Genomic DNA, 14,437 nt, shown 5'->3' on the forward strand with positions numbered 1-14,437 from the left:
CTCACACAAAAACACCCTCACCAACTCGCGTACACTCACGCACACACACGCATCAATTCATGTACCCTCACACACTCTGCAACTTGCGTACACTCACACACACACCCTCACCAACTGGCGAATACACAAACACACCCACAACAACTCACGTACACTCACACACACCCTCACCAAATCATGTACACTCACACACACACCCTCACCAACTCACGTACACACACACACACCCTCACCAACTCACGTCCACTCACACACATTCCCTCACCAACTCGCATACCCTCACACACACCCTCACCAACTCACGTACACTCACACACACACCCTCACCAACTCACGTATACTCACAGACACACCCTCACCAATTCATGTACACTCACACACAACCTCAACATCTCGCGTACACTCACACACACACACTCACAAACTCGCGTACACTCACACACACCCTCACCAACTCACGTACATTCACACACACACCCTCACCAACTCACGTACACTCAGACATGCCCTCACCAACTCGCATATACCCTCACACAAACCCTCACCAACTCGCGTCCACTCACACACACCCTCACCAAATCATGTACACTCACACACACACACCCTCACCACTCACGCACACTCACACACACCCTCACCAACTCACGCACACTCATGCACACACCCTCACCAACTCGCGTACAGTCACACACCCCCTCTCCAACTCACGTACAGTCACTCACACACACACCAACTCACGTACACCCACACATACAACCTCACCAACTCACGTACACACACACCCTCACCAACTCACGTACACTCACACACACACTCACCAACTCACCTACACTCACACACACCCTCACCAACTCGCGTACACTCACACTCACACCCTCACGAACGCGCTTACACTCAGACACACACCCAATCCAGTTTATGTACACTCACAAAGACACACTCGCCAACTCACCGACACACACACACCCTCACCAACTCACCAAGTCTCACACACACACCCTCACCAGCTCGCGTACACTCACACACACACCCTCACCAACTAACGTACACTCACACACACACACTCTCACCAACTTACATACACTCAAACACACCCTCACCAACTCACGTGCACTCACACACACACCCTCACCAACTCGCGTACACGCACACACCCTCACCAACTCACGTCCACTCACACACATTCCCTCACCAACTCGCATACCTTCACACACACCCTTACCAACTCACGTACACTCACACACACACCCTCACCAACTCACGTACACTCACACACAACCTCACCAACTCACGCACACTCACACACACCCTCACCAATTCATGTACACTCACACACACCCTCACCAACTCGCGTACACTCACACACACCCTCAACATCTCATGTACACACCCACACACACCCTCACCAACTCACGTAAACTCACACACACACCCTCACCAACTCACGTACACTCACGCACACCCGCTCACCAACTCACATACACTCACACACACCATCACCAACTCACGTCCACTCAAATACGCCCTCACCAACTCACGTACACACACACACACCCTCACCAACTCACGTACACTCACACACATCCTCACCAACTCACGTACACTCACACACACCCTCACCAACTCACGTACACTCACACAGACACCCTCACCAACTCGCGTACACTCACACACACAGCCTCACCAACTCGCATACACTCACACTCACAACCTCACCAACTCGCTTACACTCACACACACACCCACACCAACTCATGTACCCTCACAAAGGCACACTCGGCAAGTCACGGACACACACACACCCTCACCAACTCACCTAGGCTCACACACACACCCTCACCAACTCGCGTACACTCACACACACACACCCTCACCAACTAACGTACACTCAAACACACCCTCGCCAACGCACGTACACTCACACAAACACCCTCACCAACTCGCGTATACTCACACAAAAACACCCTCACCAACTCGCGTACACTCACTGACACACCCTCACCAACTCGTGTACACTCACACACACACACCCTCACCAACTCACGTACACTCACGCACACACACTCATCAATTCATGTCCCCTCACACACTCGCCAACTTGCGTACACTCTCACACACACCCTCTCCAACTGGCGAATATACAAACACACCCACAACAACTCACGGACACTCACACACACCCTCACCAAATCATGTACACTCACACACATTCCCTCACCAACTCGCATACCCTCACACACACTCTCACCAACTCACGTACACTCACACACACACCCTCAACAACTCATGTACACTCACACACACACCCTCCCCAATTTATGTACACTCACATACACCCTCAACATCTCGCGTACACTCACACACACACACTCACACACTCGAGTACACTCACACACCCCCTCACCAACTCACGTACACTCAGACACGCCCTCACCAACTCGCATATACCCTCACACACACCCTCACCAACTCGCGTACACTCACACACACACACTCTCACCAACTTACCTCCACTCAAACATACCCTCACCAACTCACGTACACTCACACACACACCCTCATCAACTCGCGTGCACTCACACGCACTCTCACCAACTCACGTCCACTCACACACATTCCCTCACCAACTCGCATACCCTCACACACACCCTCACCAACTCACGTACACTCACACACACACCCTCACCAACTCACGTACACTCACACACACCCTCACCAACTCACGGACACACACACACACCCACACCAATTCATGTACACTCACACACACCCTCAACATCTCGCGTACACACCCACACACACCCTGACCAACTCACGTACACTCACGCACACACACTCACAAACTCGCGTACACTCACACACACCCTCACCAACTCACGTACACTCACACACATCCTCACCATCTCACGTACATTCACACACACACCCTCACCAACTCACGTACACTCACACACGCCCTCACCAACTCGCATACACCCTTACACACACCCTCACCAACTCGCGTACACTCACACACACCCTCACCAAATCATGTACACTCACACACACGCCCTCATCAACACACGTACACTCACACACACCCTCACCAACTCACGTACACTCACACACACACTCACCAACTCACCTAGACTCACACACACCCTCACCAACTCGCGTACACTCACACACACACCCTCACCAACTCGCGTACACTCACACTCACACCCTCACGAACGCGCTTACACTCACACACACACCCAATCCAGTTCATGGACACTCACAAAGACACACTCGCCAACTCACGGACACACACACACCCTCACCAAGTCACCAAGTCTCACACACACACCCTCACCGACTAATGAACATTCACCCACATACACTCTCACCAACTTACATACACTCAAAAACACCCTCACCAACTCACGTACACTCACTCACACACCCTCACCAACTCGCGTACACTCACACACACCCTCACCAACTCACGTCTACTCACACACATTCCCTCACCAACTCGCATACCTTCACACACACCCTCACCAACTCACGTACACTCACACACACACCCTCACCAACTCACTTACACTCACACACAACCTCACCAACTCACGTACACACACACACACACACCCTCACCAACTCACGTACACTCACGCACACACACTCACAAACTCACGTACACTCACACACACACTCACCAAATCACGTACACTCACACACATCCTCACCAACTCACGTACATTCACACACACACCCTCACCAACTCAAGAACACTCACACACGCCCTCACCAACTCGAATATACCCTCACACACACCCTCTCCAACTCGCGTACACTCACACACACCCTCACCAAATCATGTACACTCACACACACGCCCTCATCAACTCACGTACACTCACACACACGCACACACACACTCACCAACTCGCGTACACTCACACACACACACTCACCAACTCACGTACACTCACACAGACACACTCATCAATTCTTGTACCCTCACACACTCACCAACTTGCATACACACACACACGCACCCTCACCAACTGGCGAATACACAAACACACCCACAACAACTCACGTACCCTCACACACACCCTCACCAACTCGCGTACACTCACACACGCACACACACACACCCTCACCAACTCGGTAACGCTCACACACATTCCCTCACCAACTCGCGTACACTCACACGTATTCCCTCACCATCCCACGTACACTCACACACACACCCTCACCAACTTGCGTACACTCACACACACCCTCACCGACTCACGTACACTCACATCCCCTCACCAACTCACGTACTCTCACACACACCCTCTCCAACTCACGTACACTCTCACACATACCCTCACCAACTCAAGTACACTCTCACACACACCCTCAACAACTCATGTACACTCTCACACACACCCTCATCAAATCGCGTACACTCACACGCACCCTCACCAACTAACGTACCCTCACACACACACCCTCACCAACTTGCGTACACTCACACACACCCTCACCAACTCGCGTACACTCACACACACCCTCAACATCTCGCGTACACACCCACACACACCCTCACCAACTCACGTACTCTCACACACACACCCTCACCAACTCACGTACACTCACGCACACCCCCTCACCAACTCACATACACTCACACACACCATCACCAACTCACGTACACTCAAATACGCCCTCACCAACTCACGTACACACACACACCCTCACCAACTCACGTACACTCACACACACCCTCACCAACTCACGTACACTCACACACACCCTCACCAACTCACGTACACTCACACACACACCCTCACCAACTCGCGTACATTCACACACACAGCCTCACCAACTCGCATACACTCACACTCACACCCTCACGAACTCGCTTACACTCACACACACACCCACACCAACTCATGTACCCTCACAAAGACACACTCGCCAACTCACGGACACACACACACCCTCACCAACTCACCTAGGCTCACACACACACCCTCACCAACTCGCGTACACTCACACACACACACCCTCACCAACTAACGTACACTCAAACACACCCTCGCCACCGCACGTACACTCACACAAACACCCTCACCAACTCGCGTATACTCACACAAAAACACCCTCACCAACTCGCGTACACTCACGCACACACACTCATCAATTCATGTACCCTCACACACTCGCCAAGTTGCGTACACTCTCACACACACCCTCACCAACTGGCGAATATACAAACACACCCACAACAACTCACGTACACTCACACACACCCTCACCAAATCATGTACACTCACACACACACACCCTCACCAACTCACGGACACTCACACACACACCATCCCCAATTCATGTACACTCACACACACCCTCAACATCTCGCGTCCACTCACACACACACTCACAAACTCACGTAAACTCACACACACCCTCACCAACTCACGTACATTCACACACACCCCCTCACCAACTCACCTACACTCAGACACGCCCTCACCAACTCGCATATACCCTCACACACACCCTCACCAACTCGCGTACACTCACACACAAACACTCTCACCAACTTACGTCCACTCAAACACACCCTCACCAACTCGCGTGCACTCACACACACCCTCAACAACTCACGTCCACTCACACACATTCCATCACCAACTCGCATACCTTCACACACACCCTCACCAACTCACGTACACACACAGACACCCTCACCAACTCACGTACACTCACACACACCCTCAACAACTCACGTCCACACACCCACCAATTCATGTACACTCACACACACCCTCAACATCTCGCTTACACACCCACACACTCCCTCACCAACTCACGTACACTCACGCACACACACTCACAAACTCGCGTACACTCACACACACCCTCACCAACTCACGTACACTCACACACACCCTCAGCAACTCACGTACATTCACACACACACCCTCACCAACTCACGTACACTCACACACACCCTCACCAACTCGCATATACCCTTACACACACCCTCACCAACTCGCGTACACTCACACACACCCTCACCAAATCATGTACACTCACTCACACGCCCTCATCAACTCACGTACACCCACACCCACACACTCACCAACTCGCGTACACTCACACACACACCCTCACCAACTCACGTACATTCACACACACCCCCTCACCAACTCACGTACACTCAGACACCCCCTCACCAACTCGGATATACCCTCACACACATCCTCACCAACTCGCGTACACTCACACACACCCTCACCAAATCATGTACACTCACACACACGCCCTCATCAACTCACGTACACTCACACACACACACTAAGCAACTCGCGTACATTCACACACACACACTCACCAACTCACGTACACTCACACAGACACACTCATCAAATCATTTACCCTCACACACTCACCAACTTGCGTACACACACACGCACCCTCACCAACTGGCGAATACACAAACACACCCACAACAACTCACGTACCCTCACACACACCCTCACCAACTCACGTGCACTCATACACGCACACACACACAACCTCACCCTCACCAACTCGGTAACGCTCACACACATTCCCTCACCAACTCGCGTACACTCACACGCATTCCCTCACCAACTCACGTACACTCACACACACACCCTCACCAACTTGCGTACACTCACACACACCCTCATCAACTCACGTACACTCACACAACCTCACCAACTCGCGTACTCTCACACACACCCTCTCCAACTCAAGTACACTCTCACACATATCCTCACCAACTCATGTACACTCTCACACACCCTCACCAACTTGCGTACACTCACACACACCCTCACCAACTCACGTACCCTCACACACACACCCTCACCAACTTGCGTACACTCACACACACCCTCACCAATTCATGTGCACTCACACACACCCTCAACATCGCGCGTACCCACCCACACACACCCTCACCAACTCACGTACACTCACACACACACCCTCACCAACTCACGTACACTCACGCACACCCCCTCACCAACTCACATACACTCACACACACCATCACCAACTCACGTACACTCAAATACGCCCGAACCAACTCACGGACACACACACACACCCTCACCAAATCACGTACACTCACACACACACCCTCATCAACTCGCATACCGTCACACACACCCTCACCAACTCACGTACAATCACACACACCCTCACCAACTCCCGTACACTCACACACACACCCTCAATAACGCACGTACACACACACACACACCCTCAACAACTCGCGTACACTCACACACACACCCTCACCAAATCACGTACACTCACACACACACCCTCACCAACTCACGTACACACACACACACCCTCACCAACTCACGTACACTCACACACATACCCTCACCAACTCACGTACACTCACACATACCTACACCAACTCGCGTACACTCACACACACACACTCACAAACTCACGTACACTCACACACACACTCACCAACTCACGTACACTCAGACACACCCTCACCAACTCACGTACATTCACACACACCCCCTCACCAACTCACGTACACTCACACACGCCCTCACCAACTCGAATATACCCTCACACACACCCTCACCAACTCGCGTACACTCACACACACCCTCAACAAATCATGTACACTCACACACACGCCCTCATCAACTCACGTAGACTCACACACACACTCACACACACTCACCAACTCACGTACACTCACACACACACACTCACCAACTCACGTACACTCACACAGACACACTCATCAATTCTTGTACCCTCACACACTCACCAACTTGCGTACACACACACACGCACCCTCACCAACTGGCGAATACACAAACACACCCACAACAACTCACGTACCCTCACACACACCCTCACCAACTCGCGTACACTCACACACGCACACACACACCCTCACCCTCACCAACTCGGTAACGCTCACACACATTCCCTCACCAACTCGCGTACACTCACACGTATTTCCTCACCATCCCACGTACACTCACACACACACCCTCACCAACTTGCGTACACTCACACACACCCTCACCGACTCACATACACTCACATCCCCTCACCAACTCACGTACTCTCACACACACCCTCTCCAACTCACGTACACTCTCACACATACCCTCACCAACTCACGTACACTCTCACACACACCCTCACCAACTCATGTACACTCTCACACACACCCTCATCAAATCGCGTACACTCACACGCACCCTCACCAACTCACGTACCCTCACACACACACCCTCACCAACTTGCGTACACTCACACACACCCTTACCAACTCGCGTACACTCACACACACCCTCAACATCTCGCGTACACACCCACACACACCCTCACCAACTCACGTACTCTCACACACACACCCTCACCAACTCACGTACACTCACGCACACCCCCTCACCAACTCACATACACTCACACACACCATCACCAACTCACGTACACTCAAATACGCCCTCACCAACTCACGTACACACACACACACCCTCACCAACTCACGTACACTCACACACACCCTCACCAACTCACGTACACTCACACACACCCTCACCAACTCACGTACACTCACACACACACCCTCACCAACTCGCGTACATTCACACACACAGCCTCACCAACTCGCATACACTCACACTCACACCCTCACGAACTCGCTTACACTCACACACACACCCACACCAACTCATGTACCCTCACAAAGACACACTCGCCAACTCACGGACACACACACACCCTCACCAACTCACCTAGGCTCACACACACACCCTCACCAACTCGCGTACACTCACACACACACACCCTCACCAACTAACGTACACACAAACACACCATCGCCACCGCACGTACACTCACACAAACACACTCACCAACTCGCGTATACTCACACAAAAACACCCTCACCAACTCGCGTACACTCACGCACACCCACTCATCAATTCATGTACCCTCACACACTCGCCAACTTGCGTACACTCTCACACACACCCTCACCAACTGGCGAATATACAAACACACCCACAACAACTCACGTACACTCACACACACCCTCACCAAATCATGTACACTCACACACACACACCCTCCCCAATTCATGTACACTCACACACACCCTCAACATCTCGCGTACACTCACACACACACTCACAAACTCACGTAAACTCACACACACCCTCACCAACTCACGTACATTCACACACACCCCCTCACCAACTCACGTACACTCAGACACGCCCTCACCAACTCGCATATACCCTCACACACACCCTCACCAACTCGCGTACACTCACACACACCCTCACCAAATCATGTACACTCACACACACGCCCTCATCAACACACGTACACTCACACACACACCCTCACCAACTTGCGTAAACTCACACACACCCTCACCAACTCACGTACACTCACACACCCACACCAACTCGCGTACTCTCACACACACCCTCTCCAACTCGCGTACACTCACGCACACACACTCATCAATTCATGTACCCTCACACACTCGCCAACTTGCGTACACTCTCACACACACCCTCACCAACTGGCGAATATACAAACACACCCACAACAACTCACGTACACTCACACACACCCTCACCAAATCATGTACACTCACACACACACCCTCACCAACTCACGTCCACTCACACACACACCCTCCCCAATTCATGTACACTCACACACACCCTCAACATCTCGCGTACACTCACACACACACTCACAAACTCACGTCAACTCACACACACCCTCACCAACTCACGTACATTCACACACACCCCCTCACCAACTCACGTACACTCAGACACGCCCTCACCAACTCGCATATACCCTCACACACACCCTCACCAACTCGCGTACACTCACACACACCCTCACCAAATCATGTACACTCACACACACGCCCTCATCAACACACGTACACTCACACACACACCCTCACCAACTTGCGTACTCTCACACACACCCTCTCCAACTCAAGTACACTCTCACACATATCCTCACCAACTCATGTACACTCTCACACACCCTCACCAACTCGCGTACACTCACACACACCCTCACCAACTCACGTACCCTCACACACACACCCTCACCAACTTGCGTACACTCACACACACCCTCACCAATTCATGTGCACTCACACCCACCCTCAACATCGCGCGTACCAACCCACACACACCCTCACCAACTCACGTACACTCACACACACACCCTCACCAACTCACGTACACTCACGCACACCCCCTCACCAACTCACATACACTCACACACACCATCACCATCTCACGTACACTCAAATACGCCCGAACCAACTCACGGACACACACACACACCCTCACCAACTCACGTACATTCACACACACCCCCTCACCAACTCACGTACACTCACACACACACCCTCACCAACTCGCGTACACTCACACACACACCCTCACCAACTCACGTACACTCACACACACACCCTCACCAACTCACGTACACACACACACACCCTCACCAACTCACGTACACTCACACACATACCTCACCAACTCACGTACACTCACACATACCTACACCAACTCGCGTACACTCACACACACACCCTCACCAACTCACGTACACTCACACACACACACTCACCAACTCACGTACACTCACACAGACACACTCATCAATTCATTTACCCTCACACACTCACCAACTTGCGTACACACACACACGCACCCTCACCAACTGGCGAATACACAAACACACCCACAACAACTCACGTACCCTCACAAACACCCTCACCAACTCATGTGCACTCATACACGCACACACATACACCCTCGCCCTCACCAACTCGGTAACGCTCACACACATTCCCTCACCAACTCGCGTACACTCACACGCATTCCCTCACCAACTCACGTACACTCACACACACACCCTCACCAACTTGCGTACACTCACACACACCCTCATCAACTCACGTACACTCACACAACCTCACCAACTCGCGTACTCTCACACACACCCTCTCCAACTCAAGTACACTCTCACACATATCCTCACCAACTCATGTACACTCTCACACACCCTCACCAACTTGCGTACACTCACACACACCCTCACCAACTCACGTACCCTCACACACACACCCTCACCAACTTGCGTACACTCACACACACCCTCACCAATTCATGTGCACTCACACACACCCTCAACATCGCGCGTACCCACCCACACACACCCTCACCAACTCACGTACACTCACACACACACCCTCACCAACTCACGTACACTCACGCACACCCCCTCACCAACTCACATACACTCACACACACCATCACCAACTCACGTACACTCAAATACGCCCGAACCAACTCACGGACACACACACACACCCTCACCAAATCACGTACACTCACACACACACCCTCATCAACTCGCATACCGTCACACACACCCTCACCAACTCACGTACAATCACACACACCCTCACCAACTCCCGTACACTCACACACACACCCTCAATAACGCACGTACACACACACACACACCCTCAACAACTCGCGTACACTCACACACACACCCTCACCAAATCACGTACACTCACACACACACCCTCACCAACTCACGTACACACACACACACCCTCACCAACTCACGTACACTCACACACATACCCTCACCAACTCACGTACACTCACACATACCTACACCAACTCGCGTACACTCACACACACACACTCACAAACTCACGTACACTCACACACACACTCACCAACTCACGTACACTCAGACACACCCTCACCAACTCACGTACATTCACACACACCCCCTCACCAACTCACGTACACTCACACACGCCCTCACCAACTCGAATATACCCTCACACACACCCTCACCAACTCGCGTACACTCACACACACCCTCACCAAATCATGTACACTCACACACACGCCCTCATCAACTCACGTAGACTCACACACACACACACACACACTCACCAACTCACGTACACTCACACACACACACTCACCAACTCACGTACACTCACACAGACACACTCATCAATTCTTGTACCCTCACACACTCACCAACTTGCGTACACACACACACGCACCCTCACCAACTGGCGAATACACAAACACACCCACAACAACTCACGTACCCTCACACACACCCTCACCAACTCGCGTACACTCACACACGCACACACACACCCTCACCCTCACCAACTCGGTAACGCTCACACACATTCCCTCACCAACTCGCGTACACTCACACGTATTTCCTCACCATCCCACGTACACTCACACACACACCCTCACCAACTTGCGTACACTCACACACACCCTCACCGACTCACATACACTCACATCCCCTCACCAACTCACGTACTCTCACACACACCCTCTCCAACTCACGTACACTCTCACACATACCCTCACCAACTCACGTACACTCTCACACACACCCTCACCAACTCATGTACACTCTCACACACACCCTCATCAAATCGCGTACACTCACACGCACCCTCACCAACTCACGTACCCTCACACACACACCCTCACCAACTTGCGTACACTCACACACACCCTTACCAACTCGCGTACACTCACACACACCCTCAACATCTCGCGTACACACCCACACACACCCTCACCAACTCACGTACTCTCACACACACACCCTCACCAACTCACGTACACTCACGCACACCCCCTCACCAACTCACATACACTCACACACACCATCACCAACTCACGTACACTCAAATACGCCCTCACCAACTCACGTACACACACACACACCCTCACCAACTCACGTACACTCACACACACCCTCACCAACTCACGTACACTCACACACACCCTCACCAACTCACGTACACTCACACACACACCCTCACCAACTCGCGTACATTCACACACACAGCCTCACCAACTCGCATACACTCACACTCACACCCTCACGAACTCGCTTACACTCACACACACACCCACACCAACTCATGTACCCTCACAAAGACACACTCGCCAACTCACGGACACACACACACCCTCACCAACTCACCTAGGCTCACACACACACCCTCACCAACTCGCGTACACTCACACACACACACCCTCACCAACTAACGTACACACAAACACACCATCGCCACCGCACGTACACTCACACAAACACACTCACCAACTCGCGTATACTCACACAAAAACACCCTCACCAACTCGCGTACACTCACGCACACCCACTCATCAATTCATGTACCCTCACACACTCGCCAACTTGCGTACACTCTCACACACACCCTCACCAACTGGCGAATATACAAACACACCCACAACAACTCACGTACACTCACACACACCCTCACCAAATCATGTACACTCACACACACACACCCTCCCCAATTCATGTACACTCACACACACCCTCAACATCTCGCGTACACTCACACACACACTCACAAACTCACGTAAACTCACACACACCCTCACCAACTCACGTACATTCACACACACCCCCTCACCAACTCACGTACACTCAGACACGCCCTCACCAACTCGCATATACCCTCACACACACCCTCACCAACTCGCGTACACTCACACACACCCTCACCAAATCATGTACACTCACACACACGCCCTCATCAACACACGTACACTCACACACACACCCTCACCAACTTGCGTAAACTCACACACACCCTCACCAACTCACGTACACTCACACACCCACACCAACTCGCGTACTCTCACACACACCCTCTCCAACTCGCGTACACTCACGCACACACACTCATCAATTCATGTACCCTCACACACTCGCCAACTTGCGTACACTCTCACACACACCCTCACCAACTGGCGAATATACAAACACACCCACAACAACTCACGTACACTCACACACACCCTCACCAAATCATGTACACTCACACACACACCCTCACCAACTCACGTCCACTCACACACACACCCTCCCCAATTCATGTACACTCACACACACCCTCAACATCTCGCGTACACTCACACACACACTCACAAACTCACGTCAACTCACACACACCCTCACCAACTCACGTACATTCACACACACCCCCTCACCAACTCACGTACACTCAGACACGCCCTCACCAACTCGCATATACCCTCACACACACCCTCACCAACTCGCGTACACTCACACACACCCTCACCAAATCATGTACACTCACACACACGCCCTCATCAACACACGTACACTCACACACACACCCTCACCAACTTGCGTACTCTCACACACACCCTCTCCAACTCAAGTACACTCTCACACATATCCTCACCAACTCATGTACACTCTCACACACCCTCACCAACTCGCGTACACTCACACACACCCTCACCAACTCACGTACCCTCACACACACACCCTCACCAAC

The sequence above is a fragment of the Mustelus asterias genome (assembly GCF_964213995.1).
Source record: "Mustelus asterias chromosome 26 unlocalized genomic scaffold, sMusAst1.hap1.1 SUPER_26_unloc_25, whole genome shotgun sequence".
In the NCBI taxonomy this organism is placed as follows: domain Eukaryota; kingdom Metazoa; phylum Chordata; class Chondrichthyes; order Carcharhiniformes; family Triakidae; genus Mustelus; species Mustelus asterias.